Source organism: Neoarius graeffei, chromosome 4 (genome assembly GCF_027579695.1).
Source record: "Neoarius graeffei isolate fNeoGra1 chromosome 4, fNeoGra1.pri, whole genome shotgun sequence".
Classification (NCBI taxonomy): domain Eukaryota; kingdom Metazoa; phylum Chordata; class Actinopteri; order Siluriformes; family Ariidae; genus Neoarius; species Neoarius graeffei.
This window is the reverse complement of record NC_083572.1, coordinates 39,126,588-39,148,545: the sequence shown is the minus strand read 5'-3', so window position 1 is coordinate 39,148,545 and position 21,958 is coordinate 39,126,588. Positions and strand designations below refer to the sequence as shown.

Here is a 21,958-nt window from a genome sequence, read left to right as displayed (position 1 = left end):
GAGCTGGCCCACCTGATCAGTTTGTCCAGCCTGGATGTGTCCTTCTTGGATGTGCTGCCCCCCAGCACACCACAGTATAAAACAGGACACTGGTGACCACAGACTGATAGAACATCCACAGGAGTTTCCTGCAGATGTTAAAGGACCGCAGCCTCCTAAGGATGTATAGCCTGCTCTGTCCCTTCCTGTATAAGTGATTGGTGTTGCAAGTCCAGTCCAGCTTGCTGTCCAGCCACAGCCCGAGGTACTTGTAGGGATCCACAGCCTCCACCTCGACTCCCTCGATCAGAACTGGCTGTGACCTTGGTCTGGACCTCCCAAAGTCAATGACCAGCTCCTTGGTCTTCAAGGTGTTGAGCTGCAGATGGTTCCTGTTGCACCACAGAGCAAAGTCCCTCACCAGGCTTTTATACTCCTCCTCTCTGTCATCACTGATACACCAAACGATGGCTGTGTCATCGACAAACTTCTGAATGTGACACAGCTCTGAGTTGTAGCAGAAGTCCACGGTGTACAGGGTGAAGAGAAGAGGGGCCAGCACCATGCCCTGGGGTGCTCCAGTGCTGCTAATCACAGTGTCAGATGTGATGTGATGTGGTGAACAGTTGAAAAGTCTTACAGCCCTTGGAGGATTTCAATGCATGCTTGAAGGTTTGTACAAATCTCTCAGCCTGCCTGTTGGTGGCTGGGTGGAATGGGGCAGAGCAAATATGCTTAACATTGTTTGTTTTCAGGAATGCAACAAACTCCTGTGATGTAAACTGGGGTCCATTGTCACTAACTAGAACCTCTGGTATGCCATAGTGACTAAAAAGGTTTCGCAGCACTTGGATGGTTCTTTCTGTGGTTGTGGAGTCCATGATCTGCACTTCGGGCCATTTTGAATGGGTATCAACAATAACCATGTAAAAAAGACCTTCATATGATCCCGCAAAGTCCATGTGAATCCTTTGCCATGGTCTGCTGGGCCAGACCCATGGATGGAGGGGAGCATGGCATAGCATTTTCTGGGTGTGTTGGCAAGAGTGGCAGCTCTTAGCCTGTTGCTCAATGTCACTATCAAGATCAGGCCACCAAACAGCTGCGTGCTATAGCCTTCATTCTTACAACACCTGGATGACCAGTGTATAGCTCTTCAAGGACTCGTGGGTGTAGCTTTGGTGGGACAATAACTCTCATGCCCCACAGTAGGCATCCCTGCTGCACAGACAATTCAGAGCATCTAGACAAGAAAGGGGAGAGTTCAAGTTTATCAACAGGATCCACTGCCTGATTCCCTTCTGTCACCAATGTCAGAACTGCTGACAAGATGGGGTCAGTCTGTGTCTCAACAGATTTCTGTAGAAGTCACTGGTAGTGTTTCTATTTGTTTTAGATAGAACACATCCACTGTATCAACCTTGTCATGTTCCACTCCAAGTGGCAGTTGCGACAATCCGTTGGCATTGGCATTGCGAGTTCCCTTCTTGTATTCTTTGGTGTAATTATGTGCAGCAAGAACTAAAGCCCACCTTTACATGCGTGCTGTGGCCATGGTTGGAACCCCTTTCCCTGCACTGAAGATGGAGGCAAGTGGGCGATGATCAGTAAGTAAAGTGAATTTCCTTCCATAGAGGTATTGATGGAATTTTCTCACTCCAAATATGATTGCTAAAACCTCATGCTCTATTTGTGCATAGTTCCATTCAGCTCTGCTAAGTGTTCATGAGGCAAAGGCTATTGGTTTTTCTTTGCCCCCCAGGAGTACATGGAAGATGACCGCTCCAATCCCATATGGTGATGCATCACATGCCAACTGGATGCTGTTCTGTGGATCATAATATGTCAAGATCTTTGTGGCAACGGGGGTGTGGCCAAGCAGCAGTTTGTGAATGGAGGGCGGGGTCAGGGAAGGTAAGTGGCTAAGTCATTACACCTGGTGTCATTAATGTGTGTGGGTGTGTTTGTTTGTTTGTCACAGGGATTGAGCATAAAAGGAGGGGGAGAGCAGAGAAGAGGGGCTCCCTGACCCCAATGCATGTGTGTGACAAAATGAATGAATGAAACTGAAAAACCAAAATAACAAAATAAAGTGTGTATGTGAACATCAACTCTCACCTGCCATGCTTCTGTGCTCCACCCACATCAGGAACTGTTACAGTGGTGCTGAAACCCAGGACACACAGAAAGGAACCACCCCATGGAGTCCTCCCCATTCGAAGAGCTCATCCTTGCCTTCGCTACTGCCCAGCAGAACCAGCATCAAGCGCTGATTGCCCTCCGAAAGGAACAAGAGCAACGCTTTGAAGCCTTGATGCTGGCCCAGCGGGAAGATCGCCAGGTGTTCCAGCATCTGCTCGTGTCAGCAGGGGCGTCGATCACTGCAGCCGGCACCCTCACAAAGATGGGCCCACTGGACAATCTGGAAGCATTCCTCGGCCTCTTCGAACAAGCAGCCGAGGCGTGGGGGTGGCCGCTGGAGCAGCGCGTGGCACACCTCCTCCCGCTCCTGACTGGCAAGGCGCAGCTCGCAGCGCAGCAGCTTCCTGTTGACAGTCGACTGGTATATGCTGACCGGAAGAAAGCCATCCTGCAGTGGGTCGGCCGCTCCCCGGAACAACATCGCCAGCGCTTCTGGACGCTGCCATTGGAGGAGATCGGCCAGCCATTTACGTTCAGCCAGCAACTCCGGGACACCTGCCGGTGGTGGCTGAGGGCAGAAGACTGCGACACCGACTAGATCATGAGTCTGGTGGCACTGGAACAGTTCATCTCTCGACTTCCGGAAGGAACAATGGAATGGGTCCAGTGTCATCGCCCGGTGTCGCTAGGACGAGCCATCAAGCTGGTGGAGGACCATCTGGAGGATGGTCCGATGGCAGGCAGATGAGGCGTCTCTCCTTGCTTCTCCTCTCTCTCTCTTCTCCCCCTCTGTCTCTCTTTCCCCTCCCCACCCTGTTCCCCTACCACGGAGTTGGTGGCCAGCTCCACCCCAGCTGGCCTGTTGCACCCATGGTGTCCTCCCATCTCCCTCTTCTGTGTCTGTGTTGTCTCCTCCTCAGGTGAGTGACTCCCATAACACCGGTGCAGAGGGAAAGCCTAGGCTGGTGTGCTGGCACGGCGAGGAGTCGGAGCATCTCCAGAGTCGGAGCTCCACCAGCCAGGGAGGTGGGAGCTGTGATCCAGATCCCCTACATGCCAGAGACCTCCCCTGATTGGGCCGGAACGTATCGCATTTCAGTAAGTGTTCAAGGGGATACATATCACACGTTGGTGGATTCCAGTTGTAATCAGACCTCAATTCACCAACGCCTGGTGCAAGGTGAGGCATTGGGGAGGGCACAAGCGGTGAAGGTGTTATGTGTGCACAGGGATGTTCACAATTATCCTCTAGTGTCCATCCATATTCTATTCCGGGGCCAAACGCATAGAATTAAGGCGGCGGTTAACCCTCGTCCCACCCACTCTTTAATTTTGGGAACTGATTGGCCAGGGTTTAAAGAATTGATGGAACACATAATGAGAGGTGGGTCCTGCATAAATACATCACGGGAAGCTCCCGGTGTGGCATTGACTGGGGAAGCTGTCGCAGAGCTGTCTACATCAGCACCATGTCAGAGCAATGCGAGGAGTGAAGAGCACCCTGCCCCTCCTCCCTCTATTGGGGATTCCCTTGGGGATTTCCCATTAGAGCAGTCATGAAACAAGACTCTGCGGCATGCGTTTGACCAAGTGAAAGTAATCAATGGTCAAACTCTCCAGCCAAATATGATGCCGGCCTTCCCTTATTTCGCTATTATTAAGGATAGGCTGTACCGAGTGACACAGGACACTCAAACTGGAGAACAGATAACTCAATTGTTGATCCCAATGAGCCATAGGGAACTCGTATTCCATGCGGCTCACTTTAATCCCATGGCTGGACACTTGGGGCAAGATAAAACACTAGTCTGAATAATGGCCCAGTTCTACTGGCCAGGGATTCGTGGGGACGGCCGTTGGTGATGTGCGGCGTGCCGTGAATGCCAATTAGTCAATCCCATGGCCACTCCAAAAGTGCCTTTGCGCCCTCTCCCTCTAATTGAGACCCATTTTGAAAGAACTGGGATGGATCTCGTCGAGCCATTAGATCGGTCAGCATGGGGATATCACTTTATTTTATTTCTAGTGGACTATGCAATGCGATATCCAGAGGCAGTGTCTCTCTGCAATATCTCAGCACGCAGTATTGCGGAAGTGCTCTTCTGCTTTATCTCCCGGGTCGGGATTCCAAAAGAAATCCTGACAGACCAAGGCACTTCGTTTATGTCATGCACACTGCGTGAACTGTATGGGTTACTGGGGATTAAGTCTATCTGCACCAGTGTCTATCACCCACAAACAGATGGCTTAGTGGAGCGATTTAACCAAACATTCAAGAACATAATTCGGAAATTTGTAAGCGAGGACGCACGTAATTGGGATAAGTGGCTCGAGCCCCTATTATTTGCAGTACGAGAGGTCCCGCAAGCCTCCACGGGGTTTTCTCTATTCGAATTATTATATGGGCATAAGCCGCGTGGCATTTTGGATGTGCTACGAGAAAACTGAGAGGAGGGACCTTCACCTAGCAAGAATGAAATTCAGTATGTTCTTGACCTGTGCGCAAAACTCCACACACTCACGCACCTAACCCAGGAGAATGTGCGGCAGGCACAAGAATGTCAAAGCTGGCTGTATGACAGAGGCACATGCCTTAGAGAGTTCACGCCTGGAGACAAAGTACTCGTATTATTGCCCACATCAAGTTCTAAATGAATCGCCAAGTGGCAAGGACCCTGAGGTGAGGTGAGCAGATGGGGTGGGGCATTGCAAATCTACCACCTCATCCTTTTAAAATGCTGGAATGAGGGGGTCCCTATGGTGTTGCTGTCGATAGTTCCAGAGAAGGCGGAGCTGGGGCCAGAGGTGAAAAAGATAACATCTCAAAACTCTCCGGTCCCGTGTGGAGACCACCTCTCACCGACCCAACTCACAGAGGTAGCCAAGTTGCAGGAGGAATTTTCTGACGTGTTCTCGCCCCTACCCGGCCTCACCCACCTCATAGAACACCACACTGAGATGCCCCCAGGGTGGTGGTGTGTAGCCGCCCTTACCACCTACCCAAACACACAAAAAAAGTGTTCCAGGATGAACTCAAGGCCATGCTCAAGATGGGCATAATCGAGGAGTCCCACAGTGACTGGAGCAGCCCAGTGGTCCTGGTTCCCAAGACCGATGGGTTGGTTCGGCTCTGTGTGGATTATAAAAGGGTCAACATGGTGACTAAATTTGACGCATACCCAATGCCTCACATTGATGAGTTGCTCGATCGGTTAGGCGCGGCTCGCTTTTATTCGACACTGGATCTAACAAAGGGATATTGGCAGATCCCCTTGACTCCTCTATCCCGAGAGAAAACTGCCTTTTCTACACCATTTGGATTACACCAATTTGTCACGCTCCCTTTTGGGTTATTTGGGGTGCCCGCTATGTTCCAGCGGCTCATGGACCGGGTCCTCCGCTCTCATGCTGCCTAAGAGGCCACATATCTCGATGATAGAATCATCTACATCCATGACTGGCCGCGGCACCTAGAACATCTGAGGCCTCACAGCTAACCCGAAAAAGTGTGCAATTGGGCAGGTGGAAGTATGGTATCTGGGGTTCCACTTGGGTCATGGGCAGGTGCGTCCCCAAATTAACAAGACTGCAGCGATTGCGGCCTGCCCGAGGCCCAAGACCAAAAAGGGGGTGAGACAGTTCCTGGGGCTGGCTGGCTATTATTGTAGGTTTATATCTAATTATTCTGACATCACCAGCCCTTTAACTGATCTCACTAAAAAGGGGGCTCCAGATCCGGTCCAGTGGACGGAGCAGTGCCAACAGGCATTCTCTAAGGTAAAAGCTGCACTGTGTGGGGGGCCACTTTTGCACTCCCCTGTCTTCTCTCTCCCCTTTATTTTACAGACTGATGCATTGGACAGGGGGCTGGGGGCCGTTTTGTCCCAGAAAGTGGAGGGCGAGGAGTGTCCCGTGCTGTACATCAGCCATAAACTCTCAATGCGTGAAAGCAAGTACAGCACCATCGAGAAAGAGTGCCTTGCCATCAAGTGGGTGGTCCTCACCCTCCAATACTACCTGCTGGGGTGCCCTTTCACTCTGTTCGGACCACGCCCCCCTCCAGTGGCTCCACCGCATGAAGGATGCCAATGCGTGGATCACCCATTGGTATCTCGCCCTCCAGCCGTTTAAGCTTGAGGTGGTCCACAGGCCGGGGGCGCAGATGGTGGTGGTGGACTTCCTGTCCCGTCAGGGGGGAGTCAGCTTCAGGCTGGATGGCTACACGGCCTGAGTCGGGCGGTGGGGGTATGTGGCAACGGGAGCGTGGCCAAGCAGCAGTTTGTGAATGGAGGGCGGGGTCGGGGAAGGTAAGTGGCTAAGTCATTACACCTGGTGTCATTAATGTGTGTGGGTGTGTTTGTTTGTTTGTCACAGGGATTGAGCATAAAAGGAGGGGGAGAGCAGAGAAGAGGGGCTCCCCAACCCCAATGCATGTGTGTGACCGAATGAATGAATGAAGCTGAAAAGCCAAAATAACAAAATAAAGTATGTATGTGAACATCAACTCTCACCTGACATGCTTCTGTGCTCCACCCACATCAGGAACTGTTACAATCTTGTTTGACACAAGCTGTGCCTTTGCCTCCCTAAAAGCTGAATCACAGTCATCTGACCACTGCCAACATGTTCCCTTGTGCAGTAAGACATTCAATGGGCTTAGAATGGTGGCCAGATTGGGTATGAAACATGCATAATAGTTAATTAGGCCGAGGAATGACCTCAACTGACTGACACTGGAAGGAGCTGGTGCCTCCACTACGGCTTGCACTTTCTTCAGTGACTTATGTAAGCCTTCAGAATCAATAATCTGGCCAAGGTACTCCAATGAGTCTTTGAAAAAGTCACATTTACCTTTCTCAACATGCAACCCAAAATCCTATAGACGACCAAGGACTGCATCAAGGTTTTCTAAATGCTTGGTATCAGTACACCCAGTCACTAGAATGTCGTCCAGATAACAGTGCACATTTGGTAGTCCTTGCAATACTTGGTCCATAGCCCGTTGGAATATGGCTGGGGCTGAAGCAATCCCAAAAGGGAGACGGTTGTAGCAGAATAAACCTTTTTGCGTAGTGATGGTGAGGAGCTGTCGTGACTGGTCATCAACCTGCATTTGGAGATCTGCATTAGACAAATCCAACTTGCTAAATCATTCCACCCCCACTAGTGATGCAAAGAGATCTTCACTGCATGGTATAGGATAATGCTCAATGTGAAGAACAGGATTTATGGTTTAAAGTCACCATAGATGCATACTGAGCCATTCTTTTTCACCACAGGGACGATAGGTGTTGTCCAGTCACTGTATTGAACTGGAGATAAAACTCCATTTTTTGTGAGGCGGTTCAATTCAGCCTCTACCTTTGGACGTAGTGCATAGGGGACAATTCCAGGCTGACAGAATTTTGGTTTATGCTCCGATTTCAGTCGCACCCTTGCCTGGATACCCTTCATCTCACCCAGATTCTTGGAGAAAACTGCAGCATGCTTCTGTAACACTGCTTCCAATGTGCTGAGATGAACTGACTTTATCTCTTTCCAGTTTAGCTTAATTTGGCGTAACCATTCTCTGCCAAATAATGCTGGATAATCCCCCTTTACAACATACAGTGGAAGAGAAGCACTCTGATTACTCATTTTGACTTGTACCTGAATGACTCCTAGTGGTCGCAATGCCTTACCTGTGTATGTTCTCAAAATCACATCGGTTGGATGTAGTGGTACATGGTGCAGCAATGCCTCATACCTCTCAGCAGAGATGAGGGAAACAGCTGCACTGGTATGCAGTTCCATTTTTAACAGAATCCCCTAAATCCTAGGCATAATAGTAATGCTTGACTTTTCTCCCATTTGGGATACACTATGCAATGCTAGTTCGGAGTCTGTATCATCACTGGACATTGTACTAGCATCCACAAGGTGTACACGTTTGTTCTGTTTTTGTGGCTTAGTCCTGCCCATTTCTGCTTTTTGTATAACTTTGCTTTCTCTTTTCCCAGTCTTTTTGGCATGGCAGACATGAGCTATGTGCCCCTTCTTACCACGAGTTGCAATTTTTCTCTTTGTATCAGCAATCACCTCCACTATGATTCGTTTTTACACATCATTTGCAAGCCCTGTGATGACCTGGCGACTTGTCCAGGGTGTACCCTGCCTTTCGCCCGTAGTCAGCTGGGATAGGCTCCAGCTTGCCTGCGACCCTGTAGAACAGGATAAAGCGGCTACAGATAATGAGATGAGATGAGACACATCATTTGTATTTGGCTACAGGTTTGTTTGGCAGTACTGACAGAGCATTTACCTTGAGTGATCCACTGAATTGCTGTGACTCACGAGCTGCTGTCTCCACTGACATTGCTATTTCCACCGCTTTCTTGAATGTTAGCATGGACAAGTGTTTCTGTGTGGCCTCACTCTTTAATCCACACACAAGTCCATTACAGAGGGACTCCTCTAGATGTCCGCCCAACTCACAATGTTCAGAAAGTTTCTTAAGCACAGCCACATATTGCACCACAGTCTTGCCCTCCTCCTGGTGTCATTTGTGAAAATGAAACTATTCCACTATGACTAGGGGCTTGGGGGAGAAGTGCTGTTGCAGCACTGCCGTGATGTCATTGTAACTTTTATCGCGCAGCTTGTCTGGAGCCAGTAGGCTACGCAGCAGATCATAAGCCTTGCAGCCCATAACACAGGCACTTTCCTGTCCATGGTGATGCCATTAGCTTCAATAAAGTGCTTGAATCTTTCTATACGTATATGTGGTCCACTGCTCCACGCTTTCGTTGAAGGCTTCAATGTGGACAATGGTAGCCGCCATGTCAATGAATCCCTTTTTTCCCTTTTTTTTTATTTGTTTCACAAGTTAGCTACAGTGGTGCTTGAAAGTTTGTGAACCCTTTAGAATTTTCTATATTTCTGCATAAATATGACCTAAAACATCATCAGATTTTCACAAGTCCTAAAAGTAGATAAAGGGAACCCAGTTAAACAAATAAGACAAAAAATTTATTTTGTCATTTATTTATTGAGGAAAATGATTCAATATTACATATCTGTGAGTGGCAAAAGTATGTGAACGTCTAGGATTAGCAGTTAATTTGAAGGTGAAATTAGAGTCAGGTGTTTGTCATCCCATTGATTGAAATCAGGTGTGAGTGGGCACCCTGTTTTATTTAAAGAACAGGGATCTATCAATGTCTGATCTTCACAAAACATATTTGTGGAAATGTATCATGGCATGAACAAAGGAGATTTCTGAGGACCTCAGAAAAAGTGTTGTTGATGCTCATCAGGCTGGAAAAGGTTACAAAACCATCTCTAAAGAGTTTGGACTCCACCAATCCACAATCAGACAGATTGTGTACAAATGGAGGAAATTCAAGACCACTGTTACCCTCCCCAGGAGTGGTCGACCAACAAAGATCACTCGAGAACAAGGCATGTAATAGTCAGTGAGGTCACAAAGGACCTCAGGGTAACTTCTAAGCAACTGAAGGCCTCTCTCACATTGGCTAATGTTCATGAGTCCACCATCAGGAGTACACTGAACAACAATGGTATGCATGGCAGGGTTGCAAGGAGAAACCCACTGCTCTCCAAAAAGAACATTGCTGCTCATCTGTAGTTTGCTAAAAATCACGTGGACAAACAAGGAGGCTATTGGAAAAATGTTTTGTGGACAGATGAGACCAAAATATAACTTTTTGGTTGAAATGAGAAGTATTATGTTTAGAGAAAGGAAAAACACTGCATTCCAGCATAAGAACCTTATCCCATCTGTGAAACATGGTGGTGGTAGTATCATGGTTTGGGCCTGTTTTACTGCATCTGGGCCAGGACAGCTTGCTATCACTGATGGAGCAATGAATTCTGAATTGTATCAGCGAATTCTAAAGGAAAATGTCAGGACATCTGTCCATGAACTGAATCTCAAGAGAAGGTAGGTCATGCAGCAAGACAACAACCCTAAGCACACAAGTCGTTCTACCAAAGAATGGTTAAAGAAGAATAAAGTTAATGTTTTGGAATGGCCAATTCAAAGTCCTGACCTTGAACCAATTGAAATGTTGTGGAAGGACCTGAAGCGAGCAGTTCATGTAAGGAAACCCACCATCATCCAAGAGTTGAAGCTGTTCTGTATGGGGGAATGGGCTAAAATTCCTCCAAGCCAGTGTGCAGGACTGATCAACAGTTACTGGAAATGTTTAGTTGCAGTTATTGCTGCACAAGAGGGTCACACCAGATACTGAAAGCAAAGGTTCACATACTTTTGCCACTCACAGATATGTAATATTGGATCATTTCTCAATAAATAAATGACCAAATACAATATTTTTGTCTCATTTGTTTAACTGGGTTCTCTTTATCTACTTTTAGGACTTGTGTGAAAATCTGATGATGTTTTAGGTCATATTTATGCAGAAATATAGAAAATTCTAAAGGGTTCACAAACTTTCAAGCACCACTGTAACTACACTACAACCCAACAATGTGTCTCACTCACTACACATCCAGGTCCAACGCGAAAGGCCACACCTTGTTGCCAAATATGTTATATCTTGGGTAACATGAGTTTTGCATTAAATAACGCAGCCGACACATGTGAATACTGGTACAAGAACAGTACTTTATATTGTCCCAAGTTTTTGTTGTTTTTACAAGAGTGGAAGTCAGTGAAGTGACGGTGCCACCTATTGACATAGAGCAATAATAACTAAAATCAATACATAATATGAATTTAGTTCAATATATGCAAAAGAATATACTGCCTTATAGCGGGGTTGCAGTATATATGCAGTATACATCAACTTCTCTGACTTGGTCACAACTCCAGTCTACACTCTGAAGTGGTCTATTGAGGTATTTCACTCACGTGACCAAGTCATGTGACACTGCCATTTTGGACGGCACGGCTCGAATCGGTTTGAATGCGAGGAAGGCGACAAACGAAAAACATAAAAGAAAAAGGAGCGAGATGCAGAAAACACCTTCACTATTCAGCGACGTAGGGCATTTACAGGACGAGGTATTTGCAAAAATTGAGGTTAGCAGGCTTAGAGAACGACGTTTACCTGCTTCCACCAGGATTGTTCACTGACAGCTAAGATTTGTTCACATTTTCATTTACTTTCGGTCCTCAGGATAAACAAAATGTTATTAAATGTCATTGAAATAACTTCTTAGTCTGTTGAGACATGGCCCGTTATAAGTTTTTCCTTTACTGTATTTACTAGTTTACTGAGCGCGCTCCGGGGTGGGCTGGCTGGCTGGCTGGCTAGCTAGCGCTCCGGGGCTAGCTAGCGCTCCGGGGCCGGCTGGCTAGCGCTCCGGGGCCGGCTGGCTAGCGCTTCGGAGCCGGCTGGCTGGCTAGCTAGCGCTCCGGGGCTAGCTAGCGCTCCAGGGCCGGCTGGCTAGCGCTCCGGGGCCGGCTGGCTAGCGCTTCGGAGCTGGCTGGCTGGCTAGCGCTCCGGGGCCAGCTGGCTGGCTGGCTAGTGCTCCGGGGCCAGCTGGCTGGCTGGCTAGCGCTCCGGGGCCGGCTGGATGACTAGCTAGCGCTCCGGGGCCGGCTGGCTGGCTAGCTAACTAGTGCTACGGGGCCGGCTGGCTGGCTAGCTAGCTAGCGCTCCGGGGCCGGTTGGCTGGCGCTCCGGGGCCGGCTGGCTAGCGCTCCGGGGCCGGCTGGCTGGCGCTCCGGGGCTGGCTGGCTAGCGCTCCTGGGCGGGCTGGCTGGCCGGCTGGCTAGCTAGCGCTCTGGAGCCGGCTGGCTGGCTAGTGCTCCGGGGCCGGCTGGCTGGCTAGCGCTCCGGGGCCGGCTGGCTGGCTAGCGCTCCGGGGCCGGCTGGCTGGCTAGCTAGCTAGCGCTCCGGGGCCGGCTGGCTCAGTAAACTAGTAAATCCAGTAAAGGAAAAACTTGAGACTGAAAGGTTTTAACAGTCATCCAAATGACTGAACGTAAACATTGCTACAGTAACATACCAGCTACTGTTGTTGACATTAGCTAGCTTGCAGTCCAAAATGGTGGACACCGGGGCGTCACGTGACCCTGTGACGTCAGGTGAAATACCTCAATACAATTGTGGCAGCGGGGGCGTGGTCAAGCGTCTGTCTGTGACCGGAGGGCGGAGTCAGGGAAGGTAAGTGGCAGAATCACTACACCTGATGTCAGTTAACGTGTGTTTGTGTGTCTTCCCCAGTGACTGCACCCTATATAAGGAGAGAGAGAGAGCAGAGGAAGAGACCTCTCTCCCGAACCAGACGACCTGTGTGTGTGCATGCGTGGCTGGGAGAATAACGTCACTGTAAAGTGTCCAAATAAAGAGATTTTGTTGAACTCAGTTCTGGCCTGCCGTCCTTCTGTGCTCCACCCACCCATCCAAATTGCAACAGTGGTGCTGAAACTCGGGAGCGAAGCACAGAGAAGAACAGCCCCATGGAGTCCTCCCCCTTCGCGGACTTGGTCCACGCCCTCACCACGGCCCAGCAGAGCCAGCACCAGGTGCTAGTCGCCCTCTGGAAGGAGCAGGAGCAAAGGTTCGAGGCCCTGGTGCTGGTGCAGCAGGAAGATCGTCAGGCACTCCGGCACCTCTTTGGCGTGGTCCACCACCTCCACTGCCGCGGGCCCTCCCCACCTCACCCTAACGAAGATGGGCCCGCACAACGACCCCGAGGCCTTCCTCACGCTCTTTGAGCAGGCAGCAGAGGCCTTGGGCTGGCTGGTGGAACAGCGCGCGGCACGCCTCCTCCCCCTGCTAACGGGTGAGGCGCAGCTGGCCACGCTACAGCTCCCCACCGACAGCCGGCTGGTCTACGCAGACCTCTGCCGGGCCATCCTCCAGCGTGTGGGGCGCATCCCTGAACAACATCGACAGTGCTTCCGCACTCTGCGCCTGGAGGAAGTCGGCCGGCCATTCGCATTTGGCCAGCAACTCTGGGACGCCTGCTGGCGGTGGCTGAGGGCTGACAACTGCGACGCCACGGGAATCATTGATGTGGTGGTACTAGAACAGTTCATCACCCGACTACCCGAAGGGACCATGGAGTGGGTCCAGTGTCATCGCCCGGCGTCGCTGGATCAGGCCATTGAGCTGGCGGAGGACCATTTGGTGGCTGTTCCGATGGCAGGACAGCAGATCTCCTCTTCTCCCCTCTCCTCTCTCTCTCTCCCCCTCCCCTTCTGTGTCTCATCCTCGCCCCGTTCCCTTACCGTGGACGCGGGGGCCGGCTCCACCCCAGCCGGCCCGCCGCACCCGCGGTGCCCTCCCGTTTCCCGCATCCGTGTCTGTCTCTTCCCCTCCTCAGGTGAGTGAGCCCCAGAGTACCGGTGCAGAGAGAAACCCCGGGCCGGTTTGCTGGTGCTGCGGGGAGCCGGGGCACCTCTAGCAGCAGTGCTCAGCAATGGAGGTGGACGCAGTGGTCCAGATCCCCAACGCACCAGGAGCCGCCCTCGATCAGGCCGGAGTGTATCGCATACCGGTGAGTGTCCAAGGGGATACATATCAGGTGTTGGTGGACTCTGGCTGTAATCAGACCTCAATCCACCAAAGCCTGGTGCAAGACGAGGCATTGGGGGGAGCACAACTGGTGAAGGTGTTGTGTGTGCACGGGGATGTTCACAACTACCCTTTAGTTTAGTAGTAAATTCATTCATTCATAAATTCAAAAATTTAGTGTAAAGGCAGCGGTTAATCCTCGCCTTACCCATTCGATAATTTTGGGGACTGATTGGCCGGGATTTCGGGAGTTAATGAGTCATTTAGTAAAGAGTGGGGCCTGCCGTAGTTCAGCAGGGGGAGGTCCCGGTGTGGCATTGGCGGGAGCAGCTGTCACAGAGCCATCTACGTCATCTCCGTGTCAGAGCGAGGAGCCGCAGGCTCCTCCTTCTCTCTGGGAATCCCTCGCGGATTTCCCGTTAGACCAGTCGCGGGATGAGACTCTGCGGCATGCGTTTGACCAAGTGAGAGTAATCGATGGTCAAACGCTCCAGCCAAACGCCACCCCGTCCTTCCCCTATTTCTCCATTATGAGAGATAGATTATACCGAATGACGCAGGACACTCAGACTAAGGAGCCGATTACACAGCTTTTGATTCCAAAGAGCCGCCGGGAATTGGTATTCCAGGCAGCTCACTTTAATCCCATGGCTGGACACTTGGGGCAGGATAAGACACTAGCCCGAATAATGGCCCGGTTCTATTGGCCAGGGATTCGAGGCGATGTCTGTAGGTGGTGTACGGCATGTCGCGAATGCCAGTTAGTAAATCCAGTGGCCATTCCAAAAGCTCCTTTGCGCCCTCTACCATTAATCGAGACCCCATTCGAAAGAATTGGGATGGATCTCGTCGGGCCATTAGATCGGTCAACACGAGGGTATCGCTTTATTTTAGTTCTGGTGGACTATGCAACACAATACCCAGAAGCAGTGCTTCTTTGCAATATCTCAGCATGCAGTATTGCGGAGGTGCTCTTCCGCGTCATCTCCCAAGTTGGAATCCCCAAAGAGATTCTGACTGATCAAGACACCTCATTTATGTCACACACACTGAGCAAACTGTATGGGTTATTGGGAATTAAGCCAATCCACACCAGCGTTTATCACCCACAAATGAACAGTTTAGTCGAACGGTTCAATCGCACACTCAAGAATATCATTAAAAAGTTTGTTCGCGAGGACGCATGCAATTGGGATAAATGGCTCGAACCCCTGTTATTTGCAGTGCGAGAGGTCCCACAAGCCTCCACGGGGTTCTCCCCGTTCGAATTATTATATGGGTGTAAGTCGTGGATTCCTAGATGTACTGCAAGAAACGCCTTAGGGAGTTTGCACTGGGAGATAAAGTACTCGTACTGTTGCCCACATCGAGCTCCAAATTGGTCACCAAGTGGCAAGGACCCTTTGAGGTCACATGGCGAGTCGGGGATGTCGACTATGAGGTGAGGCGAATGAACAGGGGTGGGGCACTACAGATTTACCACCTCAATCTGCTCAAACTCTGGAACGAGGAGGTTCCCATGGCATTGGTGTCAATGGTTCTGGAGAAGGCGAAGCTGGGGCTGGAGGTTCAAAAGGGAACATTGACATCGCGTACCTCTCTGGTCCCCTGTGGAGACCACCTCTCCCCGACCCAACTCACGGAGGTTGCCCAGTTGTGGACCGAATTTTTGGATGTGTTCTCACCCCTGCCCGGCCGCACCCGCCTTATAGAACACCACATCAAGACGCCCCCGGGGGTGGTAGTGCGCAGCCGCCCTTACAGGCTACCCGAACACAAGAAAAAAGTGGTTCAGGAAGAACTCGAGGCCATGCTCGAAATGGGCATCATCGAGGAGTCCCACAGTGACTGGAGCAGCCCGGTGGTCTTGGTTCCCAAGGCCGACGGGTCGGTCCGGTTCTGTGTGGACTATAGAAAAGTCAATGCAGTGTCTAAATTCGATGCATACCCAATGCCTCATATTGACGAGTTGCTGGATCGACTAGGCACGGCTCGCTTTTACTCGACACTGGATTTGACAAAGGGTTATTGGCAGATCCCCTTGACTCCATTATCCCGAGAAAAAAATGGCCTTTTCCACACCGTTTGGCTTACACCAATTTGTTACACTTCCTTTTGGGCTGTTTGGGGCGCCTGCTACGTTCCAGCGGCTTATGGACAGGGTCCTCCGCCCCCACACCACCTATGCGGCTGCGTACTTAGATGATATCATAATCTATAGTAATGACTGGCCGCGGCATTTAGAACACTTAAGGGCCGTCCTTAGGTTGCTGAGGCGAGCGGGTCTCACGGCCAACCCGAAGAAGTGTGCGATTGGGCGGGTGGAAGTAGGGTATCTGGGCTTCCATTTGGGCAATGGGCAGGTGCGTCCCCAAATTAACAAGTCAGCAGCGATTGCGGCCTGCCCGAGGCCCAAGACCAAAAAGGGGGTGAGACAGTTCCTGGGGCTGGCTGGCCACTATCGTAGGTTTATACCTAATTATTTGGACATCACCAGCCCGCTGACTGATTTCACTAAAAAGGGGGCACCAGATCCGGTCCAGTGGATGGAACAATGCCAGTGGGCTTTCTCGGAGGTGAAGGCTGCACTGTGTGGGGGGCCACTGTTACACTCCCCTGACTTTTCTCTCCCCTTTATGTTGCAGACAGACGCATCGGACAGAGGGCTGGGGGCTGTTTTGTCCCAGGAGTTGGAGGGGGAGGATCATCCAGTGCTGTATATCAGCAGAAAGCTGTTGGTGCGTGAGTGGCGCTATAGCACCATCGAGTAGATGGCTAGGCACTCCAAGTGGGCGGTCCTCACCCTCCGCTACTACCTGCTGGGACGCCCTTTCACCCTCTGTTCGGACCACGCGCCCCTCCAGTGGCTCCACTGCATGAAGGATGCAACGCGCGGATCACCCGTTGGTATCTGGCACTCCAGCCCTTTAACTTAAAGGTGATCCACAGGCCGGGCGCAGATGGTTGTGGTGGACTTCCTCTCCCGTCAAGGGGGGGGGTGGTGGTGGAGTCGGCTGTGGTCCGGACGGCTGCCCGGCCTGAGTCGGGTGGTGGGGGTATGTGGCAGTGGGGGCGTGGTCAAGCATCGGTCTGTGACCAGAGGGCGGAGTCAGGGAAGGTAAGTGGCAGAATCACTGCACCTGATGCCAGTTAATGTGTGTTTGTGTGTCTTCCCCAGTGACTGTGCCCTATATAAGGAGAGAGAGAGCAGAGGAAGAGAGCTCTCTCCCCAACCAGACGACCTGTGTGTGTGCATGCGTGGCTGGGAGAATAACATCACTGTAAAGTGTCCGAATAAAGAGATTTTGTTGAACTCAGTTCTGGCCTGCTGTCCTTCTGTGCTCCACCCACCCGTCTGAATTGCAACAACAATGTTTCTTGGTTTTCCTACATGCCTCATTGCTGGGTTGCTGACTTTTTTGATAGTTCCATTAAGTCAGGAATGAGTCACAGCACTCAGATTCAAAGTAAAGGTGTACAATGTCATTCTTGAGATCAAACTTTGATAATTTTATGCATTGTCCTGCTGTCACAAGATTGACTGATTAGATAACTGCATGAATGAGCAGGTGTACAGGTGTTTCTATTAAAGTGTACAGTGAGTGTATTTATTATTGATGTTTTATAGTTATTAGAGTAGGGTGGCACGGTGGTGTAGTGGTTAGCGCTGTCACCTCACAGCAAGAAGGTCCGGGTTCGAGCCCCGTGGCCGGCGAGGGCCTTTCTGTGTGGAGTTTGCATGTTCTCCCCTTGTCCTCGTGGGTTTCCTCCAGGTGCTCCGGTTTCCCCCACAGTCCAAAGACATCCAGGTTAGGTTAACTGGTGACTTTAAATTGACCGTAGGTGTGAATGTGAGTGTGAATGGTTGTCTGTGTCTATGTGTCAGCCCTGTGATGACCTGGCGACTTATCCAGGGTGTACCCCGCCTTTTGCCCGTAGTCAGCTGGGATAGGCTCCAGCTTGCCTGCAACCCTGTAGAAGGATAAAGCGGCTAGAGATAATGAGATGAGAATGAGTTATTCGAGTACAGTTATTGATCAGTTATTTAAATTGAATTGATTTCTGTTACTGGATAGTATAGAAATAAAAAGCTTTTAATAGACATATCATCATACACGGGGCGGCACGGTGGTGTAGTGGTTAGCGCTGTTGCCTCACAGCAAGAAGGTCCGGGTTCGAGCCCTGTGGCCAGCGAGGGCCTTTCTATGTGGAGTTTGCATGTTCTCCCCGTGTCCACGTGGGTTTCCTCCGGGTGCTCCGATTTCCCCCACAGTCCAAAGACATGCAGGTTAGGTTAACTGGTGACTCTAAATTGACCGTAGGTGTGAATGTGAGTGTGAATGGTTGTTTGTCTCTATGTGTCAGCCCTGTGATGACCTGGCGACTTGTCCAGGGTGTACCCCGCCTTTCGCCCGTAGTCAGCTGGGATAGGCTCCAGCTTGCCTGCGACCCTGTAGAACAGGATAAAGCGGCTACAGATAATGAGATGACATGAGATCATCATACACATTTAAATAATGAGCCTAAAATTTGACTAGCTGGATTACATCAATCTGCGTTGAGTGGGTAAGTGGAATTCATTGGTATTTAAAGGGGTCCCTAGCTGCAAAAAGTTTGAGAAACCCTGGTCGATAGAGGACTCAGATTTCACTTTTTCTCATTGAGAAGAGAATGATACAGAAGTATACAGTAGAAAAAGCTCTTTAGTGTTGGTGCCACTTCACTGATTTAATTGACAGCTATTGTTAATTAAGAATTGAATCTTGTACCATTAAAAGTCAACACAAACATTACATTACCTGCTAACTATCTGAAATATTCCTTTCATTTACTTTGAAAATTATGAATGTATTTTCATTCACTATATACAGTATGCAAATGGAATGTGACCTTTTGACTTTTGCTTCATTTGAATGCTGCTAGATCTGAATATTTATTAGGACAGAATAAAATTGAGGCTGATTACAGCTCCATAGGATTGGCCCAGGATTAGAGGGGATTATGCAAATATTTGTGGTAAAATTAAAAGCCTGATCTGGTGAAGTGCTGATCCAATGTTATATTACATGGATAAGTTAATATTTACTTGGATTTTTAAATAGCATTATATGAGGTTTGACAATTTTGTTTTTTTTAGATCTGACAATTCAATGATGCATTTTATTAAAAGGTGATGCTATTAGTAGTAAAGTAATTCCTATAATTATCAAATAAAACAAATTGTTTTGCAGAGTAGTAGAATATTTCATCCTATATTTGCTATAGTGCACTGGACCCTATGTGTGTGCAGTCTTACAAAAAGGTTCCTCAAGGGTTCTTTGGTTAGTTAAATATTCCTACATACCTTGTGTTTACCTGGAACTCTCTCTGATAGAAAAACCCTCCAATGTAGGGTTCTGCACAAAATCCTTAAAGGTTATACTAGATGAACAAATAAAAATAAACCTTAAAGGTGCTAAAAAAGAACCTTGTTGTAAGTGAAATGCGAGTGTTCACTAATTAATTTACACCCAGTCCTTTCTCATTGTCCACCTAAACTTCAAGATTAGTGAATACAAGCCAGGATGTCCTATAAAACCCTTAAAGTGACATCAGTGCAGCACACAACTACATCTTACAGGAGTAATAAAATAAATACACCAACCAACAAATTAGCAGCAGAATCACTAGACATTAGAATATTGCATGATAAACATATTTACTGTGATTCAGTGTGGAGTTTTCCTTTGACTTGGCTAGTAGGCCTGCAAACCAGCATTTAGCTCACCAGCTATTAATAAAATCTATTGAATAATAAAGAACACTATTGAAAATGTTGTGAAAACATTTAACCACATTAGCAATCTAGTAAACAATAGCCACATATCAATTTACAAAAGTGTATTTTAATACACCAGAAATCTCCTTGATTTGAGCAAGTATACAGCCTCAATGGGGCGGCACGGTGGTGTAGTGGTTAGCGCTGTCGCCTCACAGCAAGAAGGTCCTGGGTTCGAGCCCCGGGGCCGGCGAGGGCCTTTCTGTGTGGAGTTTGCATGTTCTCCCCGTGTCCGCGTGGGTTTCCTCCAGGTGCTCCGGTTTCCCCCACAGTCCAAAGACATGCAGGTTAGGTTAACTGGTGACTCTAAATTGACCGTAGGTGTGAATGTGAGTGTGAATGGTTGTCTGTGTCTATGTGTCAGCCCTGTGATGACCTGGCGACTTGTCCAGGGTGTACCCCGCCTTTCGCCCGTAGTCAGCTGGGATAGGCTCCAGCTTGCCTGCGACCCTGTAGAAGGATAAAGCGGCTAGAGATAATGAGATGAGATGAGATACAGCCTCAATGTGCAAATTCCAAAACTTTTAGTACCCCAATGAATGTTTTGAACAGTAAATGCTGAAGACATTTGCTTCTGACATAATACATTTATCTTAAAAATTGTGAATTTGTGTGCATGATGCCCTGTGATTTATTTGCATCTCATGCAGGGTCTATTCTTGCCTCATTCCCATTGTTCCCAGGCTCTGCTTCACATTTTCTTTGACTCCAGTCAGGATAAGATAAATACTTTACGATAAATAAATGAAGGTGAGTCACTGAAGATGAGTAAATGAATGAATGTATCAAAAATGTGTACTATAAACCAGGGGTTCTCAACCTTTTCTACTTTGAGGCCCAACTATTCATACTTGTAACAAGTCGGGGTCCATTAAAAAAGATCCCTGATTACTTTGTGTAGCGCGGACAATGCGTGGGTGGAGCACAGAGGACGGCAGGACAACGTTTGGAGGTAGTGACAACGTATTTATTAGTAAACTTTTCAGTTCAACTATTCACAGACACACACTCAGCCTCCAATCCCGGGTCGCGCTCCCTCTGCGCTCTCTCAGCCTCCTAAAATAGGGAGCGGTTTACTGGGGAAACACACACAAAACACAGGTTAATTACAGTCAGGTGTAGCGAATCTGCCTCTCACCTTCCCCGGCTCCACCCTCCTGTCACAGACCGATGCTTGACCACGCCCCCGCTGCCACATACCCCCACCGCCCGACTCAGGCCGGGCGCCCGTCCGGCCCGCAGCCGACTCCCCCCCCCCCCTTGACGGGAGAGGAAGTCCGCCACGACCATCTGCGCCCCCGGCCTGTGGACCACCTTGAAGTTGAAGGGTTGGAGTGCCAGATACCAACGGGTGATCCGCGCGTTGGCATCCTTCATGCGGTGGAGCCACTGGAGGGGCGCGTGGTCCGAACAGAGGGTGAAAGAGCGCCCCAGCAGGTAGTACCGGAGGGCGAGGACCGCCCACTTGATCGCCAGGCACTCTTTCTCAATGGTGCTGTAGCGCCCCTCACGCACTGACAGCTTGCGGCTGATGTATAGGACTGGGCGGTCCTCCCCCTCCACCTGCTGGGACAAAACGGCCCCCAGCCCTCTGTCCGACGCATCCGTCTGCAACAAAAAAGGGAGAGAGAAGTCAGGGGAGTGTAAGAGTGGCCCCCCACACAGTGCAGCCTTTACCTCAGAGAAAGCCCGCTGGCACTGCTCCGTCCACTGGACCGGATCTGGCGCCCCCTTTTTAGTGAGGTCAGTCAGCGGGCTGGTGACGTCCGAATAATTAGGTATAAACATACGATAGTAGCCAGCCAGCCCCAGGAACTGTCTCACCCCCTTTTTGGTCTTGGGCCTCGGGCAGGCCGCAATCGCTGCCGTCTTATTAATTTGGGGACGCACCTGCCCGTTGCCCAAGTGGAAGCCCAGATACCGTACTTCCACCCGCCCAATCGCACACTTCTTCGGGTTGGCAGTGAGCCCCGCCCGCCTCAGCGACCTAAGGACGGCCCTCAGGTGTTGCAGGTGCCGCTGCCAGTCATTGCTATAAATGATGATGTCGTCTAGGTACGCGGCCGCATAGGTAGCGTGCGGCCGGAGGACCCGGTCCATCAGCCGCTGAAACGTAGCGGGCGCCCCAAACAGCCCAAACGGAAGTGTGACGAACTGGTGTAAGCCGAACGGTGTGGAAAAGGCCGTTTTCTCTCGGGATAATGGAGTCAAGGGGATCTGCCAATATCCCTTCGTCAAATCCAGTGTCGAGTAAAAGCGAGCCGTGCCTAGTCGATCGAGCAGCTCATCAATACGAGGCATTGGGTACGCGTCAAATTTAGACACCGCGTTGACTTTTCTATAGTCCACACAGAACCGGACCGACCCGTCGGCCTTGGGAACCAAGACCACCGGGCTGCTCCAGTCACTGTGGGACTCCTCGACGATGCCCATTTCGAGCATGGCCTGAAGTTCTTCCCGAACCACCTTTTTTTTGTGTTCGGGTAATCTATAAGGGCGGCTACGCACTACCACCCCCGGGGGCGTC

General features: G+C 49.9%; 1 pseudogene; it reads right to left on the bottom strand.

Annotated features, from left to right (window-relative positions):
* Positions 1-578: 578 nt before the first annotated feature.
* LOC132884568 (uncharacterized protein K02A2.6-like) lies at positions 579-7,758 on the bottom strand (annotated as a pseudogene).
* Positions 7,759-21,958: the final 14,200 nt, after the last annotated feature.